Source organism: Mustela erminea, chromosome 10 (genome assembly GCF_009829155.1).
Source record: "Mustela erminea isolate mMusErm1 chromosome 10, mMusErm1.Pri, whole genome shotgun sequence".
NCBI lineage: Eukaryota > Metazoa > Chordata > Mammalia > Carnivora > Mustelidae > Mustela > Mustela erminea.
Genome location: NC_045623.1, coordinates 92,657,519 through 92,664,529, shown reverse-complemented (window position 1 = coordinate 92,664,529; position 7,011 = coordinate 92,657,519). Strand labels below are relative to the sequence as shown.

General features: G+C 54.3%; 2 long non-coding RNA genes across 3 annotated transcripts; one reads left to right on the top strand and one right to left on the bottom strand.

The window, feature by feature from the left end:
• The first annotated feature begins 627 nt into the window (after positions 1–627).
• On the top strand, positions 628–6,634 carry LOC116567238. Of its 2 annotated transcripts, none has more exons than XR_004276159.1 (3): positions 628–1,183; positions 4,889–5,093; positions 5,311–6,634. It is a non-coding gene; the product is annotated as an uncharacterized LOC116567238 (long non-coding RNA). The 2 variants fall into 2 exon arrangements; XR_004276158.1 differs by having other exon boundaries at positions 630–1,183; positions 4,886–5,093.
• Positions 3,555–5,388, bottom strand: LOC116567240. The gene is made up of 2 exons (XR_004276161.1): positions 5,300–5,388; positions 3,555–5,169 (listed from the first exon to the last, which is right to left on the bottom strand). It is a non-coding gene; the product is annotated as an uncharacterized LOC116567240 (long non-coding RNA).
• Positions 6,635–7,011: the final 377 nt, after the last annotated feature.

The following is a 7,011-nucleotide window of genomic DNA, read 5'->3' as shown; positions in this document are numbered from 1 at the left end:
TTTATTCATTTATTTGACAGAGAGAGATCACAAGTAGGCAGAGAGGCAGGGAGAGAGAGAGAGGAGGAAGCAGGCTCCCCGCTGAGCAGAGAGCCAGATGTGGGACTCGATCCCAGGACTCTGAGATCATGACCCGAGCCGAAGGCAGCGGCTTAACCCACTGAGCCACCCAGGCGCCCCAGTAATTGAATTTTTAAAAGAATTGTCAGCCCAATGTTTGTACCTCTTCACGTTTACCAACCTTTGCCTTTTTCGCCTTCCCTAGTTCCAACTCCTGCTGCCCTGCAGTCTTTCAAAATTTCCTAATATGATGAATTCCAGTAGCATGGACAATCAGTCCTTGGGCTAGACCATCATAAAGCCCTTGAGCCCAGCCTGGCTGAGAGCACGCCCCCCCCAGCTTCTGGCTCAGAACCGGTAGCAGAGAAGGTCTACCGAACCCCTACTATGCACCAAGGTCCCCGCTGGGTACTTGACACGCACCAGTGCCTTCATCCCCCCCATGGCGCAGCCGTGTTAGCGTGCCCACCAGAAGAGCGGGCCTTGGGAAGTGTCCTGACTTGCCCAAGCAAAGACTTCGTGAGCAATGAAGCTGGAGAAGTGGGAAGGGCTCAGGGTATGGAGGCTCTGGAATATATTTTATCTTGAGGTCAATGGGGAGCCACTGCAGGTTTTAGACAGGGAGACAGCATGATCAGATATGGGACGAAAGCTGAGCGAGGTTAAGACAGGTAGGGAGGAAAAGAGAAGGGTGATCATGTGATTTCTGCTTCCCAGAGCAGGAAGAAGGGAGGCTTTACCTTGGTCAAGAGGGAAAGGGATGCTGCAGGACAGATGGGAACAGAGCTGGCACATGTGACCTAGAATGAGCAATTTGAGCTGGAGGCGGGAGGGGGAGCTTGAGGGGACTTCACAATGCCTATGCCTAATGCAGGGGCTGTGTTGTCTGAGGCAACTTACCGTGGTTCCCTGAACCTCAAGTTCCTCATCGGTGGAACAGGCTTCATCACGTACAACCTCCTGGGTCGCTGTGGGAGTTCAGTGAGATCACCAATACATGCAAAGCACTTACGGAGGCCAGCCTGGCACACAAGTGCTCGAGAGCCCCCGAGACTCTCAGTGGGAAATGAGGCATCGCCACTATTTTTATTATAACCCTCACTGCTTCGGAGCAGCCTCCCAGGTAGGCGGGGGTCTTCAGCCTCCAGGAGTGTTCCCGAGCCTGGCTTATTTCCAATGGGCTCTGGTGGATGACATCTCTCTGCTTCCCGGTGGGGAGGGTGGGAATGGCAGCCACGCATGCAGGTGCCACCTCCCTGCCCGCCCTCCTCCCTCCCCTCCCCTGCTCCTGCTCCCCCCCAACCCCCAGTCTATTTCCAGCAACGTGGCTGCCTGAGGCCAGCGCCAGGTGTGGGTGGTGAGTCAGAGCCAGGCTGGGCGGACATGGTGGCCCTGGGGGCCTGAAGCTGTCACACTGTCACAGCCTCCCTCCCTGGGCATTTCCCGGCAGCCCTCCCGGCACTTTAAAGTGGGGGCCGGTGGGGGGGAGCCTAGATCAGTGCCAAAAGGCCCCTCATCGGTGTTACAGAGCCCCAGCAGGCCCCAAATCTACGTGTCCCCTGGCTGGCAGTGGGGACAGGGACCCTGCCCTGTTTAACTCCATGCCAGTACACCCAGGTCCAGACTTGGCGTGTGGCACGGGCGCAAACTTAATGAGCCAACCTGTGCCTCAGATTTGCTTTTGTGAAGACAGAGCACAGGTTCTGGAGACAGTGTTCCTATGAACCTTGGCAGGTAGATTCGCCTCTCTGAGCCCCAGTTTGCTCACCTGTGGAATCAAGATGACGTGTGCCTTGCGAAGGACCATCAGGAGGGGGCAGCAAGGCCCCCTCACAGAACTGTGAACCAGAGCGAGATCTAGAATAACACTGGCCACGTTTTGTTACAAGTATATTGCTATATCGGCTCCTCCCTGGGTGGCGAGCTGCTCCTGGGCCGGAGCTGGGTCTCACCCCTGCCAGGCCCCCGGCCGAGCCCAGAACCAGGACCCCCCATTACATGATGGACTGACTCCATCCAAGATGGAAGCCTGTGGGACTCAATGGTGGTCCCTGGAGGCCATAGCGGGCCCCTGGCCACCCGAGTGCTCACTGTTTCTGTATGCCAAGAGCTTGGGCAAGTTGTTTCCTCAAATTCCCACAGTGCTGTATAAGTAGGTCCTATTACTACTCTCCCCATTTTGCAGATGGGGAAACTGAGGTTCAGGGATGTTAAGTCCCTTGCTTAGGGTCACAGGTTGACGTGGAGGAGGGCTGAGGCTGGGTACAGGTCTGCCTGGCCTGGCGATGTTCTTCACGGTCCCAGAAGTGGGAGCTGGGAGGCATTGCGGGAGGATTTCCTTGCTGCTCTGTGCTGCCTCGGGAGGGACCTGATCTCAGGTGTCTGAAGGTCTGTCGGCTCGTCTGTGTGCCCCCACCAGTTCTGAGGCCTCTGAGAGATGGGACTGTGACTCCAGGGTGCGGCCTGGGCTGTGGCGTACAGCAGGTGCTCAGTGGGAGTTTCCTGGGTGAAGGAGTGGTCTCTGCTGACTGGGTCCCACGCTGTTGAGAGGGCACAAAGCACTCCACTAGAAGGGCGCCAATCCAACACAATAGCAGGCACACGAGTGATTGCTACCCCCAGCTAAGTTGGCTTCTTAGGTCACTATTGCTCTGGGTCCAGCCCAGATCAACTCTCCCTCCCTTGCCTCCCGGCACTTGGGGACTCCTTTCCCCGACTCATGCCCTGCTCTCATATCTGGCCACATAGGGACTTGCTTTCAAGGTCACTAAAGCAGCTCCGTGTCAGATTGGCTGGGCCTTTTATATAAATGCTTTGATTCCCTGAGCCTTTAGTTGTTGCTATAGCCCACCTCCCAGCCCAGAGCACTTAGTAGGTGCTCAATAAATATCTGAATGCCTGTCTTTGGGCTCAGTGAATTCGCAGGTCTATTGAACTCTCTGCTGGTAAAACTCTGGACTGGTGTGTGTGTGTGTGTGTGTGTGTGTGTGTGTGTGTGTGTGTGTGTCCTTGGCATTTCTGGACCTCGGTTGTCCCATCTTAGAAATGGGTACATTTGATGGACCCAGCCCTGTCCACCCCAGTGTCCACTGCAGTGTGCTGGACAAACAGTGGACATTCCCATATGCGGCCTCCCCTTACTGTGCACAACTAGATTCTGATGAACCTCACACATGATTGTGGGGGAAGCAAAGTCCTATCGTGATCTGCGATCACCACGATTATTGACCCGGGAGCTAGTCCCTCAGTATGGACTGGGGCTTTACGGTCCTCAGCGCAGGAGCAAGGTTCCTTCTGTTCTCTTCGAGGAAGCAGAATGCAGAGCATAGGGTGTGAATGACATCATTATAGGACTCAGTTGTTCCCCTCTGGATCTGCTTAACAACTTATGGAACATCTTCCAAGCACCTGCCCCTTGGGGATACAACAAGACGTGCTTTTGGAGCTCGCATTCCGGTGGGAGAGACAGGGAACACAAAAATAAGGATGTGTAGTAAGTGAGAAGATGTTTTATTCTGTAAGTGCCACCAAGGAAGACCACAGGGTGCTGGGTTAGAGGGGCGACGGAATGGGGATTACCCTAGCAGGGGATGGAGGTCAAAGCAGGCCCCAGATCTTCATGGGGGAACTTTGGGGGCTGCCAACCAGAGGATGAGAAGGTGCTGACCTTGCAAAAAGCAGAGGGAAGGGCATGGCAGGCAGAAAGAACAGCATGTGCAAAAATTGTAAAGGGGAAAGGGATCACCGTGGGTGTTCTTAAATTTTTAAAAAAGAAAATCAGGGGCGCCTGGTTGGCTGTGTTGGAAAAGCTTCTCTCGGTGGGGGGGGGTGGTGTAAGTTTGAGCCCCGTGTTGGATGTAAAGATCCCTTTTTTAAAAACTGCAATTCTTTAGTTATTAGTAGTGCCAGATTGATTTCTTCCTTCCACAGACAAGCCCCCACTGGGCAGCCAGCCCTGTGCTAGGCCCTAGGGACCAAGAGAGACGCATGAAAGCGACATTCTTGTCACACATCCTGGACCGGGCACCCCACGGAGATGAGCTGGTCTGATGTTTGCGAAGGGCTCCCAGCTTGGGTCCTCAGGGAATCCAAATAAACCCCCGCAGGTCCTTGCATCCCAGGCCTCCCGCCAGCCCGCAGCTCCAGGCCTCAGTAGGAGAGAGGCTTCTGTTTCCTGCCTCTCCCTCCCCCACCCACCTGGGCACAGAGGGTCTTTCATCCATTGTTACTGCTTCCTGCCCATCCATCTCCAGCTGCTGGTCTGAACCCTGTAGATTTACACTGACAAGCGGATGCTTTTACCAAGACCCTCGAGGGGGAGGGGGATGGGGAGGGGAGCGGCCTGGGGGGAGGAGGAGAATGGGGGAGGGAGGGCTATCGCTTTGTGACAAGGAAGAGTTTCCTGCCCTGAAGAGGTGTTAGACCCTGAGGGCTGAGAGGAAGGGAAGCAAGCCTCTATCCCCAGAAGCTTCCCCCTGATGGGAGAGGAAAAGGTTAATGACCCCTGACTTGGCAGGCCCCCCATGCCCCTTGGACTGGGTTTGGGTTCAGCAATATCTTCCCAGGCCCCATTTCTGACACGTAGAGTGAGCACTGGACTTGGACTCAGGAGACCTGAGATGAGGTTCCATCTCTGCCAACTCTTCACTGGGTGACTTAGACAAATTTCTTAGCTTCCTTGGGCCTCAGGTTCCTCATTGGACAGGTGGGTCTAATAACCCATGCCCCGAAGTGTTGTGACCATGAATGTGATCTTGTAGGACAGATGGTTGCAAAATGCCATAATACGAAACACATTTTCTCTCCTGCGCTCTCTTACCCAAAGCAGGGGGTTACAAACTGGCTCCTGTCAAGGGCGGCTTGATTGAGGGCACCTACTGGGTGCCCGCTGCTGTGCCACAGTGGTGGAGAAAGGAGCAACAAGACTCAGTTCTCAATGTCAATGGAGACAGACAAGCAGACAGATGTGCGTCACGCAACCCGCTGAAGTGTCTGAGTGTACCAGCCAAGTGGCCTTGGAACCAGCCTGCTAGGTCTCTGTTCCAGTTCTGTCATTTACTGGCTGTGTGGCTATAGGCAAGTCACTTAACCTCTCTGTGCCTCCATTTCCTAAATATATAAAATGGGGGCCAGTAATTACTCACCTCGTAAGACTGTTATCAGGATTAAATTATTTGATACTTTTAAAGTACTCAGTATAATACGTGCTATAGAATATGCCTTAGTAAATCAAAATTACCATTATTACAGGGTCTTCATTTCGCCCGGAACAACAGGAGTCTGGTCCCTGAGCTGGAGCGGAGGTAGCCAAGCCTGGAGGAAGCTGATGCTGCGCGGACACCTGGCAGGGCACTAGTGCTCCGTGGCTGGCTGTGCCTGTGTCTCTCCTGGGACAGTGTGGAATCAAGCACCTGTGGGTCCGGCCAAAGTGGTCATTTGCATGAAATTGGAGCAGGTCCTGAAGCCTGAGGGGTCAGAGCTTCGCAAGGAAGAGTGGCGGCCACGTGGTCCTCCCTGACAGCGAGATGTGGAACCACCGCTGCGGTGGGTTCCCAGTCCGAGGCACAGAGCCGACAGCAAGGGCACCAGTTGGTCCAGACCATGCTGTCGGAGGGGCTGGCCATACAGGCTCAGACTCCTGCCTGGCAGACGGAGAACCCTCAGCTGGACACCATCCCCCTCTGCCTGGGTGGAAGCAAGAAAACTCCAGGAACCCCCTGAACCCCAGAGAGAGGGAGGACCAGGATCAGAAGGCACTGGGTGAGAATGAACTACTGGGTTTATTGACCTTTTTCTCCTGCTGGAGTCTGTAAGTGTTTGTAAGGGACCAAGACCCCTCAGCGCCATTCTACTCACATGCACGTGGTCTCTGGACCGTGTGACTCATTTCAGATCAAAGCTAACCCAGGAAAGAGCAGAATCCCTGACCACTGCTGTCACTCCAGATGACCAGGAAATGCTGCGGGGGTTTCTTGTTCTGTAGTGACTAAGGAACCACACGACCTAATGAGTCGGAAATAATCCTATACTTTAATTAAAAGACAAATGATCATATAAAATAGAGCTGTTATGACTACAGGTGCTGATAAAGTCAACACAGAGTGGGGAGGGGGTGGCCTAGGGGACCTCCAACCTAGTCCACGGTGGGTGGAGTCCAGAGAGATGGAAAGAGCTGAGCCTAAGGTGGTGAAGCAGCAGCAGGAAGGGCCCTCCTGGTACAGGGCACGGGCCTGAGCAAAGGCGTCGAGCTGAGAAGCGGCCTGGGTGATCCAAGGGTTGCTAAGGAAGAGCCAGACAAGCCTCGGCGGCCCATGAGGCCGAGCTATGGAACTCAGGTCCTTTCAGCCAGGTCACGAACCTGGGGACAATGAGAAGGTTGTAAGCCGTGCAGAGACAGATCTGATTTTGAGTTTTGCCAACGATCCTGGTTGGACTATGGAGGAGGGACTGGGAGGGTGAGGCAAAAAGACAGCGAGATCACATAGGAGACGGAGTAGTAAAAGGGAGGAAAGGTTTCCTGTCCCTTGGGGTTGTTTTATTTTTTATTGTTTTTTAAAAAGATTTTATTTATTTATTTGACAGAGAGAGACTCAGCAAGAGAGGGGATGCAAGCAAGAGGAGTGGGAGAGGGAGAAGCAGGCCCCCCGCCGAGCAGGGAGCCCAAAGCGGGGCTCCATCCCAGGACTCTGGGATTATGACCTGAGCCCAAGGCAGACGCTTAACCACTGAGCTGCTTAATGAGGGCACCACCGGGGTTGTTTTAAAGGCTAAGTGGCAATACTACTGATAACGGGCCTAGCACGGGGCCTGGCACAGAGTGGGTATTCACAGCTCGCAGTGAGCATAGCTAATGCTGAGAGATCTGGACTAGGGCAGAGGTGGTAGGGATGGAGGAGGGCACTGGCTTGAGAAATGCCGAGAAAGGCAAATCTGGGGGCGCCTGGGGGGTTC